We start from the raw sequence: 21596 nt of genomic DNA on the forward strand, positions 1-21596 counted from the left end.
AGTGGACATCAAAGCAGACGAGCCGAACTTGTACTACTTGAGGGATGGGCCAGGCAGAGGGTTTGTAAGAGAAGAATTATTGATCGTACCGTACGGCACAGTGTTACCTCCTGTCAACACGGCATAGCGATGATGCAATGATGCAATACCCGTTAAACTGACCTACTTCAGCTAAGTCCGCAGTAGCTCAGTCGGTTGAGTGGTGCGACCCCATTATGTATAGTCTGCGCAAGCTGTACATGTGGGGTTCGTATCCCGCCGTCACAACTTTGTGTGATGTGAGGTTCTCTCACGGTGAGAGACACAATTCCCCTTGGGAGGAAGCGCAATACATTTCTATTTCTCCCTTTGGGGAATTGTGGCTGCCGGGGACATTTTACTACTTTTAAGTAGTAGGGGTAATGGTAGCAAGAGCTAAGGGTCCGACCAAAGCCTTATTTGGGGAATAAGGCTTTGTAGAGAACTTTGTTGGAACTGGTCCCGGACAATCATTATATCTACTACTCGTTTCGATTTATAATTAAATAAAAACGACAAAACCCTTCCACTTTCTTAAGAAAACTATGCTAAAATCAGAGTCTATTGTACAATTGTGACTATATCATGAGTATATCTAGTAGCGAGCAGAAAAATGCGACTTTTCACAAATGTAAATTTATAAATTGATGTGTTTATGAATTACTATGAAATAGTGCTGATACCAGTGGCCATATGCATATGTCGGGCGTAAATTCTAGTCCGGGTGTAAAGTAAAATGTGCGCCCGGGCGTAACGTTAAACCGGTATGCATATCATAGACGTAACTAAAGTTACGCCAGGCGTAGCGCTCTATATTTACGCCACCTACCCAGCAGGCGTAAGCCAGGCGTAGCCCTGTAATGGCGGCAGTCGTACACCGATATCGCAGACGACAGTTCTACAGAAACCGTATATTTAGAGATAGGTCAAACCCTTTAGAAATATACGACGACCTTGATCTGTACAGAAGATTTAGATTCAAGATAATTGACATTTTCAAGATAGTGGATACAATTAGAGGTGATCTACTTTCCCTACTACGAACTCGTAGCACTGAAAGACAGTTTTTACAATATGGCAGGGTTTCCAGGTGTAGTAGGGTGTGTGGACGGAACACATGTTAGGATCCAGGCTCCAAAAGAACAAGAATATAATTATGTCAACAGAAAAGGGTACCACTCTACAAATGTTCAAGGTGTATGTGATCCAAGCCTGAGAGTGTTAAACAGCGTTGTAAAGTGGCCCGGCTCTGTTCATGACTCTCGCAGATGCTAAGGGAGAGTCAAATGTTTGTTGATTTTGAAAACAGACAAAAGACGGCATCATTCTCGGGGACAGTGCCTACCCTCCTCGCACCCGGCTGATGACACCAGTCAGGAATCCAAGATCAAGACTTGAGGAACGTTATAACTATGCACAAGCATCAACAAGAAACTATATTGAGAGATGCTTCTGCGTGATAAAGCGTCGATTCCATTGCAACACTACACTGCAACACTATTGTTGAATATTACATAAAAGATATTTTACTGTAACTAACATTAATATACATAGTAATAACGTGACTGTAAAGTAAGGTATAAATGCAGTTGAAACATATCACTTTAAAGTTCAGTACAGTTGAGAATGCGCATGTTACTTAGTCTGCATATCTCAGTTCAACACTCAGGAAGAATAGGAAGAGTGTAAATGTCGGGCTGTTCAAGTCTTCTTTCCAGAAGCTTGATCTCCAGTTGAATCTTAATGGTCTCCGCCCTTGCTCTCTCAGTTTCAACATGTGCTCTCTTGGTCTGTGCTTTGGCCCTCTTGATCTCCTGAGCTAGCAGCTGCTGGTAGAGGTCATCATCAGTGGCCTTTCGCTTCGTGAGACGAGGCGTACTCTTGTCTAAAAGGACCGCCCCGTGGTGTAGTGGTTAGAGCGTCCGCCACAGCGGAAGGTCACAGGTTCGATCCCCGACCGCGTCATACCAAAAGCCGTTAAAATATGGTACTTGTTGGTCCCTGCCTGACGCTCGGCATTAATGGGTACAACAAGAACTGGTCGAGCTCGGAGTCAGTATACTGTGTCTGAGTGGGGTATTGATGCTTCACTGTGGCATTGTATCTCAGTGGGCTAGCACTATAAAACCAGCTTAAGTCTGGGCTAGTACAAGCAGCCGCACGTACACATACACACGCATGCACGTCGTCATATGAGCCAAATATTCTAAGCACGACGTTAAACCCAATTTCACCTCACCTCACCTTGTCTAAAAGGAGGGTGTTAAATTCATTAAAACATTCATGTCCTTGAAATTTATAGATCGACAAAATTTACGTTTTAAAACATATTACTACATAGTGTAAGTCAATGTAAAATTAATATCCAAAGAAGAAAATAAAATAGAAATGTTTGTTCTTCTGTAGGGTTTTGAACCAGGGTCACCAGTACAGAAGGCGACATAACTAACCGCTGGACCAATTATCTCCCTTGAATAGAGTGGACAAAGTTTATCTACAGTATTGTTGTTTTTTATATTTTATCGAGTTGTAACAATCTATATATTTGAGACAAACAAGGATATACTTTATGATGTAAAAACCCCATTCAACTAGACCTTTAGCCCTTGAGAAAATTTAATAAATCCAATAAATTTTACCATTTGAAGATATGATAGATATAAGTTTGCAATACTATGAACAAACTGGATTGATTAATGTTCCCCATACTGACAAGAGACGATGACTCTGTACCGATAATGTCTAAAACCCAGGACGTGTAAGCCGAGTCTTTGTGTTGAGGACCTCCTCCAGTTGTTTGGTTCTTATGAGTAGCAATGTCTTTCTTAGCTTTTTCAAAGATCCTTCCACTTTTTCTTTACTTCATCCAAATCCAGGTTATGCCAGACGATCTCGAGTTGATCAGATTTGTAATTTTTCCTAGAAACGTCTTGTTTACGCTGATTAGTTATATTGTTTGAAAGTTTGGAGCTGAGAAGACCCTTTTTGTCTCCGTACATCTCCAAAAGATATATCATTTCTCCATCTGCAAAGTTGGGTTTTCTCGGTTTTCTTTGTACTTCCATGATTACGACTGCAACGAATGTGCCGTGAAGTTGTTGTTTCGCGCCGTTTCCCGGCGGTGTAAAAACGTTCGAAAATCTAAGAATAGCACACTGCGCCTCGACGTAAATCCGTTCAGCCGGGCGAAGTAACGCCTGGGCTTAGACGATGTTGTGCATGACATGTAAGAGCATGGCGCTGCTAAGCCCGACGTAGTGTGTTACGCATGACGTTAGCTAAGCCCGACGTTAGCTACCCCGAAATGTGCATACGGCCACAGGGGTTCGCGAAAAGTTGGGCGTATCCTGCCCGTCGATAAAACAATACGTTTACCTAGAATGGTTGGTGTTACATGGTCGGTCGACCACATCTGATTAGGACATTTATTAACCCCTGCGTTTGACGAATCGTGTATAGATTCAACAACATCAGTCTGTCCATGACATGACTGCCTGGTTTCATGCAGCCGATGCATCGCGGGAATACACCCTATAGGAAGACAGTATGACAGGAAACACATACTAACCCTTTTAAAACACTGGGTGTCCTGTCCGCGAATGACCGCTATTTTACATTTCGCCTCGAGACGTTTCGTTTCATAGTATCAAGTGTTACAACCGTATGCTTTAATTGGAAAGTTTCACTATCAAAGAGTTCCGAAACAGCATCGTGCTTATTGATCTGACACATTAACAAGCAGGACGTTTCTAGGATACAAATGTCATTAATGTGACTAGAGTTTCTTACATAGAGCAAGAAAAGTGATCCAAGAATATCGTGTCTGTATCCTCTGACGGTGTTTGTAAACAAAAAGAGGAATATTTGTCATTCATATATATTCGTATCTCCAGAATATAACATTCATATAATGTTTTAGTGTCAGTGTGAATACTTTATCATGGGTTTTAATTCCGGACAGTGTGGTCACATTTGGCTTGAGGTTAGACAAATGAATAGACAAAAAGTAGTTAGCATTTACCTTCCAGGTTAAATAATATATCATTTAAACAAGTATTAATGTATGTCAATGTCACACTTACATTGTTTTGTCGACTGGAAAGGAAAGAAAAAAACTAATCAAACAAATTAAATACTTGTACTAGAAAATACTACATGCCACTGCACTATTCTGCTATTTTAAAGATAAGGTGAGTGAGTGAGTGAGTTTAGTTGTACGCCGCACTCAGCAATATTCCAGCTATATGGCGGCGGTCTGTAAATAATCGAGTCTGGAAAAGACAATCCAGTTATCAACAGCATGAGCAGAGATCTGCGCAATTGGGAACCGATGACATGTGTCAACCAAGTCAGCGAGCCTGACCACCCGATCCCGTTAGTCGCCTCTTACGACAAGCATAGTCGCCTTTTATGACAGGAATGGGTTGCTGAAGACCTATTCTACCCCGGATCTTCACAGGTCTTAAAGATAAGGAAATGTTTGCAATCATTTATATAAAAAGACCGATTTCCCAGAAAATACTTGAGACAGTCTAACACAATAATATTCGCTATTGCAACATATGTTTTGTTGACACATATTTCGGCACATGGTGTTTATAAAAAGCAATACGTTTGCAGATGCAGATGACGATTTGTGTTGTCTCTATACCAAATGCTAGACACCCAGCCTACACACAGGGTTTGACTTCAAAGGAACCCAGGCGCTCAGAGCATAAACTATTTTTGGCTAGGACTATCATTTGCCTGCTAATCAAACAGTCAGGAATATGTTAGTATATGCATTCTTACCGTTTATAACATACGCCCATTAGTATTGGTATTAATAATAGCAATACAACAGCAGTGACACCAGAACCAATTGTTGCCCAGTTTGGTGCTGAGCTGTCTTTTGCCTGTCTTGCGTGTCCATTCTCTGTAACTGTATACAGATAATCCTGGTAAAGTATTACTACTTTTGGCGGTTATTCTCAAAAATATAAAAAAGGTAGGTAATTTTCACAGTACTGAAAAAGACACTCATGTAGTTCGTTCAATTTATCTGAACTGCACTTCCCTTTTCGTTAATTCAACAATAAAAAGGATACTGACAAGCCTTTTCTGCACATCAACAAAACGTGCCAAGTCCATGACAGAGTGAGGTATAGATAAACAGATAAACTTTAACAGATTAACTTTTACATAACTACTCTATTTAAAGAAAAACGAACTGTAAATGGCAAGTGTATTGGCAAGTGTGTTGTACAGACAAATGAGTGAGTGAGTTTTGTTTTTACGCCGCCTCAGCGATATTCGAGCTTATATGGCGGCGGTCTATTAATAATCGAGTCTGGACCAGACAATCCAGTGATCTCTACAGAAAGAAAACAAAACAAAATGGATAACAAAAATATTCATACAGATACTTAGATATTTTGAGAATGGGGTACACATATTTCATATGTTCAGCTACATTTACCTTTGTTTTATTCATACCTTCACAAAGGTTCCTGTCTTGCCAGCTTTACATCCCAATGTGCACGCGCTCCATCTTGGTGATTACAGGTGTTGTTTACACAGTTCTTGCTGCACTGTTTGTTGCAAGTGTCACTCATACCAGCCTGGAATACATCCTTCAAGACAGTGTCCACTGGTCTTGCCACAGTATACAACGCCTTCAGCAGGATATATGTCGCAGTGTTTAGAAACAGTTTAAGTCACAATCGTCTCCGTATCTTCCCGGTGGACATAGTGGTTCACTTCCGGCACTCAGAACTGCAACATAGTATAAACAAATATGTAAGCCAGGAAACGTCATACATACGATCATTATTTTCCTCATTGATATTTCAAGAACTGGTGTAGTTATAATTACAAAAGTACATGTGTGGTGTTTTCAGAGTTTTATTCAGTTTTGGGAACTTCACAGAACCTCCGGAGAGGGTAATTTACTGTAAGAAACAAAAAATAAACATTAGAATGACTAGCAGCACACACATCCTCATGTTCCATGAACAATTTCTTTAAAAGGGGACATCTTTCTCAAATTTGGGATGTATTGGCAATTTTCTCAATATCCTGTCTTAGTTTCAACAGTTTATCACAATAGTACTGAACTCGAGCATCATATGCTGCCTGTCCCTTTTCTGTGAGCTTGACAAGATGTTTATTTGGCATAACTGCTGTATCTTCATTTGACTCTGTTTTGACATTGCTGGCCATGATTTCTGGCTTGTTTTCCAACAAAGCTTTTATCCTTAAATTACTGTGGAGTTTTATTCAGTTTTGGGAACTTCACAGAACCTCCGGAGAGGGTCATTTACTGTAAGAAACAAAATAAACATTAGAATGACTAGCAGCTCAAATGGTGAAAATATGGTTTATTGATAAAATAACAGATAATCTGACCTGATTTAGGCTTTAAATGATAGAAAATAACATTACATTGATGAGATGGGAAGAATAATTACTAACATGATAGTGATTGACTTGGATATAGCCAGATTGATGACCATGAAGAATTTCTGATGTTTTCACATGTGTTTTGTAAAGGGAGATAACTCTAAAACTACCAACTTGAGCTACCAGCTTGCTAAAACAAAGGGAAAGAGTGTGGGTTCAAATCTGCTGAACCCGCTTACTAGGAAAATATAGTTTTCTTTTCATTTTTTTAAAGTTTTGTTGTTTTTTTAAAGAGTTCCTTCACACTCCCCTCCTGATGTTGATGGATATCATCAAAATCACTATGGAACTTTACAGTTGTTGGATAACATCACAGGAGATTGAAGTGAGTATTACAGTCATTGGGTTGAAATGAGTAGCACGCAGTCTGTAATTGGTCTGATATACTTGATCCTCTTGCCCTTCGAGATGACGGCAACTTCGACCTTCCGCACCATACCATCGTCGCTTGGGAAAGTTTGATCAACCAATGCCATTGGCCAGGCGTATCTGGGGACTGGTTTCTTTCAACAAGACAAAGGTCTCCTTGCACGAGATTTGGTCTCTGTATTTGCCACTTTGGTCTTGTTTCGAGATTTAGAAGGAATTGTGATCTCCACTTACTCCAGAAGATTTCTGCCAGGTGCTGAACACATTTCCATTGGCTTCTGTAAGCTTCCTGGAGGGTCACCTCTGGCATAGGCATATGGAAGCTTGACGATTTCTGTGTGAGGAGTGCGGACGGAGTGAGGATTTCCGGTGCTACAGGGTCCGATGAAACTCCCTCGTTATTGGCCTGGAGTTAATTATTGCCGTGACTTCAGCCAGGAAGGTACTCAGGACCTCATGGGTGAGATGTTTGCTTGAAAGGTCCATCAACATTGAGTCCAAGATGCGTCGCGTGACTCCGATCATTCTTTGCCACACTCCACCCATGTGGCTGGGTGTGGCGCATTGAAAATCCAAGTTGACAAACTGTCACAAAGAAACGTTTTGAATGTAGGCTTTTCAACAAGCACTTCGTTGATTCCCAAGTTCGTTGCACTTCTCAAATAAAGTTGGTGCCGCGGTCAGATCTGTACTGAAGTACTGGTCCTCGCAATTAGATTAAATCTCCGCAGTGCATTGATGAATGAGGATGTGCTTAGTTCTTCCAAAATCTCAACATGTACCGCTCTGGAGACAAGACATGTGAACAGCACAGCCCATCGTTTGGCATTCGCAAGACCACCTCTTGTCCGTCGTGCAACTATCTCCCAGGGACCAAAGGCATCCACCCCAACGTACGAAAATGGTGGACAAACTTTCAGTCTGTCAGAGTGGCAAATTACTCATTTTCTGCCACTCAAGTTTTCCACGTAGTCTTCTACATGGTATGCATTTGCGAACAATAGAGGCTATCATCCTCTTGCCGCCTATGACCCAGAAACCTCCAGAACGGACTGCACCCTCTGTAAAGTGCCTACCTTGGTGTTTGACGTTGGCATGGTAGTGGCGAATGATGAGGGTTGTGACATGATGTCCTTTGGGCAGAGATGGTAGGGTTTGTCTCTGAAACATCCATCTTTAAGCATTTCCCGAGGCGTCCTCCAACGCGTAGCATATCATTCTCATCTAGTATTGGTGACAAGGCTCTGATCGGACTGGATTTTGGAAGATTCTTGCCAGCTTGGAGGCATTGGATTTCTGAAGCATGCATATCCATCTGTGCTTGACGAATAATAGTGTGTTCAGTTTCTTTGATGATTCCAGGGATTTGCCAGAGTTTACATGTGCCACCCACGACACTCTGTGGCACCAGAGAATGATCGTGCGACATGTTTGAGGTAGGCTACACTCCTAACGAGGCTGGTCCATGAGGAGAACTTCTCATAATGTTGAGAGAATGATGGATGGCTCACGGATGTGGAGAGCACAATGACCGGTTTTACCTCCTTGTCCTCCTCTGGCTGCACAAGTGGGTACTGTGATGTGTTCGTCAGTTTTACACTTTTTGGTCCATTTAACCACGCACTGCCTTGCATACTCCTTGGAATTACACCTCTGGTACCTTCATCAGCTGGGTTCATATCAGTTGAGACGTATGCCCACTGCCAGGGTTTTGTAAAGTCCATAATCTTGTCAACCCTGTTCGCCACGTAGACATAGAACCTTCGTGAATGATTATGGAGGTACCCAAGCACAACTTGACTGTCTGTGTAGAACCTCATGTCTGACGCAGGAATGTCTAACTCCTTCTCGATGATCTGTCCTATTTCTGTTGCCAATAAGGCGGCACAAAGTTCAAGTCTAGGTATCGTGTGTCCATGTTGCGGAGCTACCTTTGACTTTCCAAGAAGGAAAGTGTATCTGCTTTCACCAGCTACATTGTATATCTTGAGGTATGCCACAGCTGATATGGCACCTTTAGAGGCATCAGAGAAGATCTGTATCTCTCATTGGCTCTCCTGATGAGTCGAGATCTGCATACTTCCGTCCAATTGAGATGCTGTCTAGGGCTCTTAGTGAGTCTCTCCACTGCTCCCACTCCTGTCTTCGGTTTCGGGGAAGAGGATCATCCCATCCTGTTGTGGTAGTAAACAGGTCTCTGAGTAGAAGTCTACCCTTTCAGCAATGCAGGCGATGCAAAGCCAAATGGGTTGTACAAGCTGTTGATGGTGGAAAGTACCCCCCTCCGTGAGTATTGTCGGATTTCAGTATCTGCACGAAAAGTGAAAGAGTCTAAGCTGATGTCCCAGTATAGTCCAAGACTCTTCTGGAGAGGTGCTGATTCATTTTCCAGTTTGATATCCTTCAGATCCTGGGCCAGGTCTTCATTGTTGAATCGTTTGAGGAGTTCAGGTTTGTTTGATGCAATCTTGTGGAGTCGCAGATTCCTTCCTGTTTCAACTTCTGCTGAGTACGCTAGGAGAGAGGTCGCGGACTCAACATCTGGAAGAGACGTCAAACCATCGTCGACGTAAAGAGTTTGACAAACTGTTTGACGTCTGGCGCAGCATGCTCAACGGATTTTCTCAGACCATATGTGGCCACTGCAGGAGAGGGTGAATTCCCAAACACATGAGCAGTCATATGGTATTCGATGAGAGGTTTGGTAAAGTCGTTATCCTCATACCACAGAAACCTCAGGTACCTGCTATGTTCCTCGTCAATTTTGAAGGCGTAAAACATTTGTTCAATGTCTGCAGTGATTGCAACGTCATGGCGTAGAAACCTCATTAGGACTCCGAGGAGGTTGTTTGTTAAATCCGGGCCGGACATTAAGACGCTGTTCAACGATATGCCATCCTGTTTGGCAGAGGAGTCGAAAACACCTCGAATTTGGCCGGGTTTCCTCTGTATTGTACACGCCAAATAAGGGGAAGGTACCATGCCTCTTCACCTTTGACCCTAGATGGGGCTTTCTCAGCATGTCCACGTTTGATGATTTTCTCCATGAAGGTTAACATGTGTTCACGTTTTGTCTCATTCATCAACATGCTGTTGTGCAATGTCCTAGCTCTCCTCTCAGCTTGAGAGTGATTGTCAGGCAGTTTCTTTCGTCCCTCCCTGAAGGGAAGAGGGGCGGTCCAATTACCGGAGTCTGTTTTCTCATACCTTCTTCCATAAGCACCATGAATTCTCTGTCTTCTCGCGAGAGGCCTGGTTGATTATCTGCTGGGGTTTTCTTGAAGATTTCTAGAGTGTCCTGATCAGATATCTCCGAGACTGTGATGTCGTAGGGGCATGGATTCATCAGTGAAGGTCTACCCGTCTTTAAAGCGTAAATCTTGTTGACGTTCACTTTTGTCTGATGAACTGCACCAAGGCACACCTCACCTATAATAGTCCATCCTAATGTGAGCTTCTGTGCAAATGGGGAGTTCGCTTCACCGATTCGTTGATCAATCACATGATGTGCGCTAGGCGGATCTCGACCAATAAGGAGGAGGATTTCAGCGTCATTGTCTATAACTGGTATGTCCTGAGCAATGGACTTCATGTGGATGTGATGACGTGCGACATCAGGTGTAGGGATCTCGTTGCGGACATTCGGAATATCCTCACATTCTATGATGGTTGGTAGATCCAGCTGTGTGTTTCCATTCGCTGACTTGATTGCATACCCATGGGCTGACCTACCACAAACTGTGACGGATCCTGAACATGATGATAGTGTGTACTCGACATCGTTACCTCTCTCTCTCAAACATGTCAAAGAATTTTGATCGTGCGAGTGTCTGATTACTCTGATCGTCAATTATAGCATACATCCTGACACTTTTATCTGGCTGACCACATGGATGGATATTGACCAGTATTGTTTTGCCACAAGACTTGCTCGTAGAGTTTGCTTACCCACAGACCTGAGTACATTTGACTTCTGCTTGTTTAGCCTCTGTACTGTGTTTAGGTGGTGGGTTTCTCTGTGATCTGTCAATATGTGCACTACTGGCCTCACCCTGTTTAGTCCCACTTGATTTTTTTCTCTACGTGGAATGCCGTTGGATGAGCCGAGGTCCCACAGACATAGCACTTTACCTTTGCTGTACAAGTCTCATGCTTGAAAGGTCCACAGCACCTCATACACAGACCCTGGTTCTGAAAAAGTCTTTCCTTTCGACAAACGGCTTCGTCGAAATTCACGACAGGCGTTGAGGTAGTGCCTAGTTCCATGATACGGACACACTATTGTGTATTTGTAGGTGTCCTCCTCATCAGGTTTGTCCTGGTTACTTTTCAGCTCTGTCTTCACCGCTTTGACTTGACCGATCGGTCGACGAGGCGTGTACTGCTGTGCATTTGACCTGAGGGTTGAGTGGTGGTTACGAACCCTGGATCGTTCCTCATTTTGGCCATGTTCTTGATAAAGTTCACTAAGAATGAAAATGGGGAAACGCAACTTTATGGTTCTGCTTGTAGTTGAATGCCTGTGTTACCCATTTGTCCTTGATATTCCTAGGTAGTTTTTCCACTAAAGGGTTTATGCCTACTGAGCAGTTGTAGTAGGACAACAGGTTTGCATACCTTGTATCACACATGTATGACTCGATTTCCTGGACAATGTCAAGCAGATCATACAGCCTGTCATTCTCTCTATCGTTCAGTTCCCTGAAGTTCATTACCTTCTTATCAAGGGCAGCTTTATATTCTCTGGTGACCCATATATTTCATTGAGTCTCCCACACTTGATCGACTCCCCGCTGGGGGTCGCGAGCATTGGCACTCTTAATGCTCCGCGCATGAGTAGAGGATCTTGGACCCAGCCACTTAATGAGGAGATCAATCTCGTTGGGTGCTTCTATCTCTAGTTCCGTGATGATATTTGTGAACGTCGACTTCCAGGCATCGTAGTCTTCTGGACTGTCTGTGAACTTTACAACCCTCGAGATAGTAGATCTTTCCTAACCATGAACTTTTGAAAGTCCACACACATATTCATGTATGTTGGCTGTTGGGGGTGATATGGTTGGGCCAGTGGGTTTAGATTGAGAACGCGACTTGAGGTGGGAGTTTGGTGCAATGGTGTCGAAGCTTGGTATGATTGCATCGGAACTTCGCATGATGGAATCCGGGGTTCGCTCATCGGTTTCGTTGTGATAGAGTCAGTGTCTGAGAAGTCAAGACTGGATTCATCGATACTGGAGTCCATGATTTGTTCGATGGTCCTGGCTGCAGCCTCTTCCTCGTGGTACTGTCCCTTCAGGCTAAGCAACTCCAGCTTAGTCTGAAGAGCAGCCTGCTCTTGTTTGAGAATGGCTTCCTTCTCAGCATACTCTATTTTAACCTTTTAGCTGCTCTGCCTTGGTCTTGTGGCAGATTAAATCATCAGTTATGTCATGTCCTACTGAACAAAAAGCTTCTCTGCGATGATGTATCTGATTCATAGTTGCGCTGTGGCTGTGTATCTACTTGGGCAGACTTGACAGTTTGTATTATTTCTTACACAGTGTCGGTCAATTTCCTGGAGAATAGCCACTGTGTGGAAAGCTCATGTTCACTATCAATAGTTCTCATACCTTGCAGATAGTTTTCAAAGTCACACCACACATCCTCATGTTCCATGAACAATTTCTTTAAAAGGGGACATCTTTCTCAAATTCTGGGGATGTATTGGCAATTTTCTCAATATCCTGTCTTAGTTTCAACAGTTTATCACAATAGTACTGAACTCGAGCATCATATGCTGCCTGTCCCTTTCTGTGAGCTTGACAAGATGTTTATTTGGCATAACTGCTGTATCTTCATTTGACTCTGTTTTGACATTGCTGGCCATGATTTCTGGCTTGTTTTCCAACAAAGCTTTTATCCTTAAATTACTGTGGAGTTTTATTCAGTTTTGGGAACTTCACAGAACCTCCGGAGAGGGTCATTTACTGTAAGAAACAAAATAAACATTAGAATGACTAGCAGCTCAAATGGTGAAAAATATGGTTTTTATTGATAAAATAACAGATAATCTGACCTGATTTAGGCTTTAAATGATAGAAAATAACATTACATTGATGAGATGGGAAGAATAATTACTAACATGATAGTGATTGACTTGGATATAGCCAGATTGATGACCATGAAGAATTTCTGATGTTTTCACATGTGTTTTTGTAAAGGAGATAACTCTAAAACTACCAACTTGAGCTACCAGCTTGCTAAAAACAAAGGGAAAGAGTGTGGGTTCAAATCTGCTGAACCGCTAACTAGGAAAATATAGTTTTCTTTTCATTTTTAAAGTTTTTTTTTTTTTTAAAGAGTTCCTTCACAACATGTGACTGTTTAACAGATATATTTTCAACCGACAAACTCACTCAGGATAGTCGATAGCTGGCTCAGTATCAGCATATTGAAGTGGTATACTGCTCCTTCATCTTCCATCTGCAATGATATATTGCACGAGTTACAAAGTACGACATGACATTTTCAGGGTCGCAATAGGTTGCCTTGATATTGTGGACGCGTCTGTAAACAATTGTGCGCCTAAGCGACAATGTATATATCGATGATGTCACATTGTCGGTTCGATCAATGGGATTTTCGATTAGTCTATACACACGCAGAAATGGTTATACATCATTCAAACTTCTGTCTCCTGTAAGTTAAGATATTTCCACAACCCAAAGTAACAATTGCAAAGGCTGTTAGCGTATGAAAAGAATTTCTAAATAATATTTTAATAAAATATTTAGGGTTCAATGCTCAGGTTTTTTCCAAGTAGAACTCAAGAACCACTGGTCAGACGCCTTTAAAAAAATCATGAAGGAGGTGCCCCTGGCCATGAAGAAAGGGTGTCAGGGAAAATCTCAAGGGTCTAGACTCAAGGACTATGATAATTCAAAATTAATTCCAGAAAATCTACTTCAATACCAGTAATACCAAAAACTGCAATGGCTTCCAAATTGCTGTTGTTTTTCATCAGTTTTCTGATGGCTTGTCTCGCAAAATGTGCTGAACTCGCACTATCAGCTCCAGAGCTTACATACTTTGTATCCAGGAACTACTCTGCACACTGAGCACAAAAAGTGCCCACAAGTGCCTTCAATGGCCGCCATATTGTAGTCCTACTTCTGGGTCAAAGTTCTCTTCAAACCCTTTCAAAGACTTCCTCACGATTTGTTCCAAAGGAGACTTGACAGGTCAAAGACTGGAACAAGCTTGTTCTGATGTCGTCTTTGGATTCTTTGGATTCTGAACAGTTTCTGTTCTTGGTCGTATGCAAATTCACCTGATTTCGGGACCATATTGGATTGAAGGTGTTTAAAGACAATTTGACAGTTTGGAGGGATAGACATCTTCCACAATCAGTAACCCAGAAGGATCTGCCCTGGAAGTCTAAACAATAGCAATAAGCATCACTATCAGACCCTGAACATTTCATGCTCTTAGATGCTTATGAACAACTGCGTCGTTTGGCAACCACACTGGATTGAAACATGTAGAAACATAAAACAACATGTATCTCCGTAAGTGTTGACACAATAGCTTCCATATTTAGTGTGGCGAACAATTTCGATCAGGATACAAGAAGGATCGATCTATCCAACCGTTTGGCATCTTGGAATTAAGATGATCGTTTTCAGGTTGCCATAGGAGGTAATACTGAAAACACGTTGTCAAAAACGTGCTCTTGGTTGTGTATTGGGATCTGTACACGATTTCTAGCCCCACCCAAACACACTTCAGCCACCTGACTTTGACCAAATTTTGGATGTGCATGCAGATGATGATTGTCCAGTGTATGATCCTAAGTTGCTTGTGAGAAAAGGAAAACGTGATTCCTGGAAGTCAATCACTCACTGAAATACTTCAAGGCTCCGACTTATGAATGAGGGCACAATGTTACCCCTATCGCCTCAGGCGGTTCGCTGTTATCAACTACAGTAACTGCCCAATTTCAAGTTTAAAAAGATCGTATCATGATCTAAGATTATTGATGATCGAACAGTTTCACCACTCATACAAATGCGCCTTCACACGTCCGTACAGAAGGAGCTAAGTCTTTTGGATTAAGTGGTCGTTGGTTAACTGAGGTTTGATGTTTTCATGTCAAAATGCAACTCTCCCCGATACAAATTTCGCGAAACTTAACTAATGGAAATTGTGCAATTTTGTCACATTATCGCAATGGCTTCAAAAGCCCTGGATATCTATTGTCTATTGTCAAACTTGTTTCCTTTTCATCAGTAATATATTTCAGATGCATTATTATTGAGTGACAACAGTTTCGATTTCAAGGCAATTTCACTGTTTGTGAAATACCTTAAGTTCACAGGATTCATTTGGGGTTGGCTGGTTGGCAGGCTGTTGTTTCAGCAGTATTCCAGCTATATCATAGCGGTCTGTAAATAATCGAGTCTGGACCAGACAATCCAGTGATCAACATCATGAGCAACGATCTACGCAATTGAGATATATCAACCAAGACAGTGAGTCTGACTGCGTGATCCTGTTAGTCGCCTCACTCCTACCTTTAAGACAAAATCTGCATCAAATATTTCAATACTCAGTGATCTCTCTAAGCTAATGGATTTGTCAGAATGCTCAAACGAACACCTTCTAATAATTGGTGAGGTCAACATCCATGTTGGCAGACCTGAGGACATATAGTTGTTGTACACTTTATGTCTTCAATCGCATGTATTTCAAGCAATTCATAAATGCGGCTATACACTCGACCTTGGTACCAATGAAACCTCCAGTGATATCGTGTCGTCTCTGAAAGTGGAAGACCACGCTGTATCAGATCCAATCGATGTGTTTTGTGATCAAGTCAGGCCTAAACTAGACACATAGGGAAGACCATAGGTCCAGCATCCTTTAACAAAGATATCTTTGAAAGCAGTGTCTTCAACTACTTAACAAATCTGGACCTATCATGTACACAGTTACAAAATTCTAACGACACTTCATTATTGAGTAGAGCACACATCAAGTCTAAACCCTATAATAGGACTTTAACAGCCCTACTTGACAAGCATGCCTCCCACTCTTAAAAGCAAACATTATAGATGCTGCAGAGAGAGTAAATAGCTGAAAAAGATGGTCATTATTGGTTTGTTTGTTTTGTTTTTATGATACACTTGGCCTCTTATTCAAACACCTGTGTGACCTAATTATGTAGATGTGTGTGACTTCATTACACAGGCCACTGACCCTCATTACACTGGTGAAGAATGGTCCAGAAGCAATGACCTCATTACACAATGTGTGACATCACACCACATTAAGTCTGGTATACGTAAAGTCTTTCCTTCGGCAGCATTTGCAGAAACAACGAAACACAATAGAATGTGTATTATGTAGTAGTGCATAAATTAGCCGTGACAACCCAAATCTGTAGACATTTCTATCACAAATATATGATTCCTATATACAAAAATACTGATTGTCAGCTACTTCACGGTCAGTGAATTTCTATAGATGGTTGAACGGGTATTGGGATTTGTACAGCAGTGTAGTTAATATATATATAAAAGTGTGACATTACTTACACACACGTTCATCGTACTGTGTATACAAGTGTCACATTACTTACACACACGTTCATCGTACTGTGTATACAAGTGTCACGTTACTTACACGCACGTTCATCGTACTGTATATACAAGTGTCACGTTACTTACACACACGATCATCGTAATGTGTACACAAGTGTCACGTTACCTACCCACTTACATCGTACTGTATATACAAGTATCACTTTTACTTTACACACACGTTCATCGTACTGTATATACAAGTCTCACATTACTTACACACACGTTCATCGTACTGTATATACAAGTGTCACGTTACTTACACACACGTTCATCGTAATGTATATACAAGTGTCACATTACTTACACACTTACATCGTACTGTATATACAAGTGTCACGTTACTTACACACACGTTCATTGTACTGTGTATACAAGTGTCACATTACTTACACACTTACATCGTACTGTATATACAAGTGTCACGTTACTTACACACACGTTCATCGTACTGTATATACAAGTGTCACGTTACTTACACACACGTTCATCGTACTGTGTATACAAGTGTCACATTACTTACACACACGATCATCGTACTGTGTATACAAGTGTCACATTACTTACACACTTACATCGTACTGTGTATACAAGTGTCACATTACTCACACACTTACATCGTAATTGTATATACAAGTGTCACATTACTTACACACTTACATCGTACTGTATATACAAGTGTCACGTTACTTACACACACGTTCATCGTACTGTATATACAAGTGTCACGTTACTTACACACACGTTCATCGTACTGTATATACAAGTGTCACATTACTTACACGCACGTTCATCGTACTGTATATACAAGTGTCACGTTACTTACACACTTACATCGTACTGTGTATACAAGTGTCACATTACTCACACACTTACATCGTACTGTATATACAAGTGTCACATTACTTACACACTTACATCGTACTGTATATACAAGTGTCACGTTACTTACACACACGTTCATCGTACTGTATATACAAGTGTCACGTTACTTACACACACGTTCATCGTACTGTGTATACAAGTGTCACATTACTTACACACACGTTCATCGTACTGTGTATACAAGTGTCACTTCACTCACACACTTACATCGTACTGTGTATACTAGTGTCACATTACTCACACACTTACATCGTACTGTATATACAAGTGTCACATTACTCACTCACTTACATCGTACTGTATATACAAGTGTCACATTACTTACACACACGCTCATCGTACTGTGAATACAAGTGTCACATTACTTACAATCACGTTCATCGAACTGTGTATACAAGTGTCACATTACTTACACTCTCACACATCGTACTGTATATACTATATACAAGTGTCACGTTACTAACGCACGGTCAACCGAAATCTGACATTCATCATAGAGTTACGCGTTACTTACACACGTTGATTATACGGTACATTCAAACGCCACGTGTAATGATACACTCACATAGCATAAACCATGCCTCGTTAATTCTCACATATTACTGTAGTATGCTCTTCGATGTTACTTATATCATATACTTAAAGTGTGGGTGGCATATCTGTGTTGGGGCAACACCCTCTGTGTATTTGAAGGGAATATGAACAATGAGCGGTACACAGATATCTCTCGAGGGACATGTACTTCCATCTGCTCACGTGTTCTATGGAAATTTTGGATTTTCCAGCAGGACAACGACCCAAAACATCGTTCAAAGCATTCACAGGCCTGGTTTCTGGACCCAAAATATGACATTATTAGATTGGCTGCTTATAGCCCTGACCCAAATCCAATAGAAAAATGTTTAGGGACTTATGAAGAAAAGTGTCAATAAAAAATCTGACAAATATTGCTGAAATGAAAGAAGAGGTGGTCCGATATTGGGACAGCATGAACCACGACTTTCTAACTTTTGATCAGTAGTATGCCCCGCCGCATTGAAGCCTGCATTGCTTCCCATGGTTTCTTGACAAAATACTAACTGTTCACCTGTCTTTGAATCTGGAGTTATGTTCTGCTAATATTCACATTTAATACGTGAGTAATAAGTGAAAAAATATATATAAAATTACAATCTTTATATTCTCAATAATTTCTGGTTGTACTGTATGTTCAGGATAAGGTTAATGTTCATTCATTCTAGAATCTGCTTCACTAAGTTAGGTTTCCTACAGGAGGCTGGCCGTGACACGATCACGGTGAATGATCTTTCAAAGACTCGATAGCCCTTTCTGATGAATGTGGTTGCAGCTCGTTTAGATGGCGTGCAGGTGTGAGGAGACTTTTTTGGTGCCGACAGCTACTGGCAACTCAGCGCTGATGAAGGGGAGGGCCATGCAATGAGGAGGAGAGAGTTGTTGATGTTTCTGTCTCTGTGTACCAACGTATTGTCCTGGCAAAAGTCTGATAGCACACGGGGCATGTTATTGACTACATGATGGTTAGAGACAAAATGATGGCAAACCTGTCTACTAGTTGGTTTTATCTAAACATTCGTCTTCCGTTTCTTCATGTGACTCTGGGAGGAAATGATTTTTACGGCTTTAGATGCCTCTTTTATACCTTGCTCCCGCTTTTCCTGAATCATAGCCTGTACGACCACATGCTGGGTGGGGTAACAAAGTCAATTTTAGGTTCCTTGTATCAACAACAAAATATCCTTATTCTTCTTTCTCTTTGTCGTTCTTCCAAGATTTTAAGCCATTCCAGATCATACAGTTCCAGGATTCTATCGACAGATAACATACCTGTTCTTTACAACCTCTTATAACAGAATAATTGGGATCAACTTGACCATTGGTTTGTAACATATAATATCAAGTCCATTTTAACGTAATGAAAACCAGGATGTTTGAGATCATTTGAGATCATTATACACTTACCACGGAATGGCTAACTAAACCTGGGTTGTTAAGACGGGTGTATTTAGATCAAAATTTCTTAGCTTTATCCAACAATCAGGCATTTTGAATGGCATCATCTCCATGATCAAATGAATGTTACAATAGACATGTAACTGGCGAAAAGAGTCTTCCAAGTACCATCTGTAGTCCATAAGAGGTGAACTAATCTTCATAACACCGCTAGATCATTTTTCCTCAGGAAATTATGTCGTTCAAATCAAGTCACTGGTAATCTTCCCTTTAATTTTCTATTGATGATAATATTGATGGCAAGAATCTGTTCTCTGTTCATTTCTAAGTTGTCTTGTCGAATCTCCTCAATGTCTTGATACATTCACATGAACCTTCAAAACTCGTAATGTTTCAACACGTACCTAGCCATAAATCCTAGACAACAAATTCTTACTCCTATTGTGGTTGGAATCTCAATGAGATTAGTATTTGAGCAAACCTCTATTTATACATGAACAAAAGACTATACATAGACAATCAATGCAAATATACTCTCAAAAAAATATTGATTTATTGTCAATATTCACAAATAAAAATATGTAGTATTTTATATCACTTACTTAATTACAAATGTAAATCCACATGACTACCCAAGAGCACCACATCTTTAAGAGGTATTCCCACCAGGCCAAATACACACAGTCCGGAGACCAGCCTTCATGTTCGACCCAGGGGTCATCATCTACTTCCCAATTCTTGAGAACGAGACCACATTAAAACACTTGTACGCGTCACCTCTGATTAAGTATTACAAATCCTGCCTGGGCCATTTAACTAGGGAGTCTATTTCATCTGCACAGGCCAAGACTGAAAGGAATTCAACCGTTCTCGTTTGAGCTGTAATCAGATGAGGGGTACTGTCCATACTCAGGTCTTGGTGTCCACATACATCAGCTTCCAAGTCCAAATGACAACGAGGACCCTGTAGCTCCGGCTTGTCAGTAGGATCAGGAGGGTCGAGACACAACAATTTCATACCTTGTATCTCTCTGCATTCCTCAAAAGCTTTGCAGAAGGGAGTGTAAGCTTGGGACCACGTCTAGGCAAGATAGACAACCCAGTCACAAGAGGCGTGAGGTTTTCGAATAATTTCAGCCTTCATTGCCACTAATATTAAGACATTAGCTTTCACCAGTCCAGAGTGATTCTTCCTGAGAATATCACGATGAACTGCTTCTATTTTCTGTCTTCAAGGTAAGCAAGCAACAGAACCAGTAGAGCCAAGATCTGTGCGATCTTTCTGGCGACTGAGAGGAGAAAGAATTTCAAACACTTTGGGGACCTTATATTACCCACCTGAGTCTAGAAATAGTAATTTGAGTCACAGTCTGAATGTATCCTGTTACTATTCTAAAAACAGACTCAAACACGAGACAATGGATTGATGACGTCACAAAAAACAAAATGGACGTCTTTTTTTCGTGCTAATTACCTCTGGTTACAACACATATCCATAGAATTCTCCTCATTGATCATCACAACAACTTCTAAATGCTGCTCAAAGAAGTCACAGCGAGATGTTGGTACATGTTGAAGGGAGAAGTACATCTTCTGACATTCTTAACAGTTTAACTCGGGCCTGTAAAGGGTGATGTTATTAACGAAAGTGTGCCTTGGTGCAATTCAACTGCGGAGTTTAAACACACCACTGCACATAACACTTGCCACAATTTGGGTCACATTCTTACAAACACAATCTTAAACTAAATACTCACAGTGTTAAAGGAAACCCTGTCCTCACTACGTTCTGCAATCACACCCAGTCCACAATCAACCTAACCACCCATATGAAAACTAGCGTGTGTATTGTAGTGCCGGCCAGACACGATCTGAGAGGAAAGCTTGTCAGTAGGGTATTTTCAATCGATGTCAATACACCACTTCACTGGGGTCACCTTAACATGCTCAGTGCATTCTGAAATCTGTCTTTACATTGTGCTGTTATTTCACGGTGCAATACGTTGTGCAACAATGTTTCGACTGTTTGTTCAATGTGATATTCAGTGAGGGGAAAGTGGAGTTATATTTAGACTTAGCCTCACAGTCATCTCCGATAATCCGATACTGTGAAGCGTGATCAAGAAAGCTTATCATGGAAATGTCTTGACTTTTTCTTGGGTATATAAGGGGAGTCAGATATTGCCTTCCCCTCGCATTACATCACATGCAACGAGAAGACCATCAGTGTAAGTAAACTTTTGTTGTGATTTGTTTTGATCTGTAAACGTAGTCAATTCTAAAATACAATTG

General features: G+C 41.2%; 1 long non-coding RNA gene across 1 annotated transcript; it reads right to left on the bottom strand.

Moving 5' to 3' along the window:
• Window positions 1–4571: 4571 nt before the first annotated feature.
• On the bottom strand, window positions 4572–21106 carry LOC124273743. Its single transcript, XR_006897727.1, has 4 exons — window positions 21062–21106; window positions 13224–13290; window positions 5494–5772; window positions 4572–4939 (listed from the first exon to the last, which is right to left on the bottom strand). It is a non-coding gene; the product is annotated as an uncharacterized LOC124273743 (long non-coding RNA).
• Window positions 21107–21596: the final 490 nt, after the last annotated feature.

Source organism: Haliotis rubra, unplaced genomic scaffold (genome assembly GCF_003918875.1).
Source record: "Haliotis rubra isolate DU_JTF1 unplaced genomic scaffold, ASM391887v1 Scf1836, whole genome shotgun sequence".
Classification (NCBI taxonomy): domain Eukaryota; kingdom Metazoa; phylum Mollusca; class Gastropoda; order Lepetellida; family Haliotidae; genus Haliotis; species Haliotis rubra.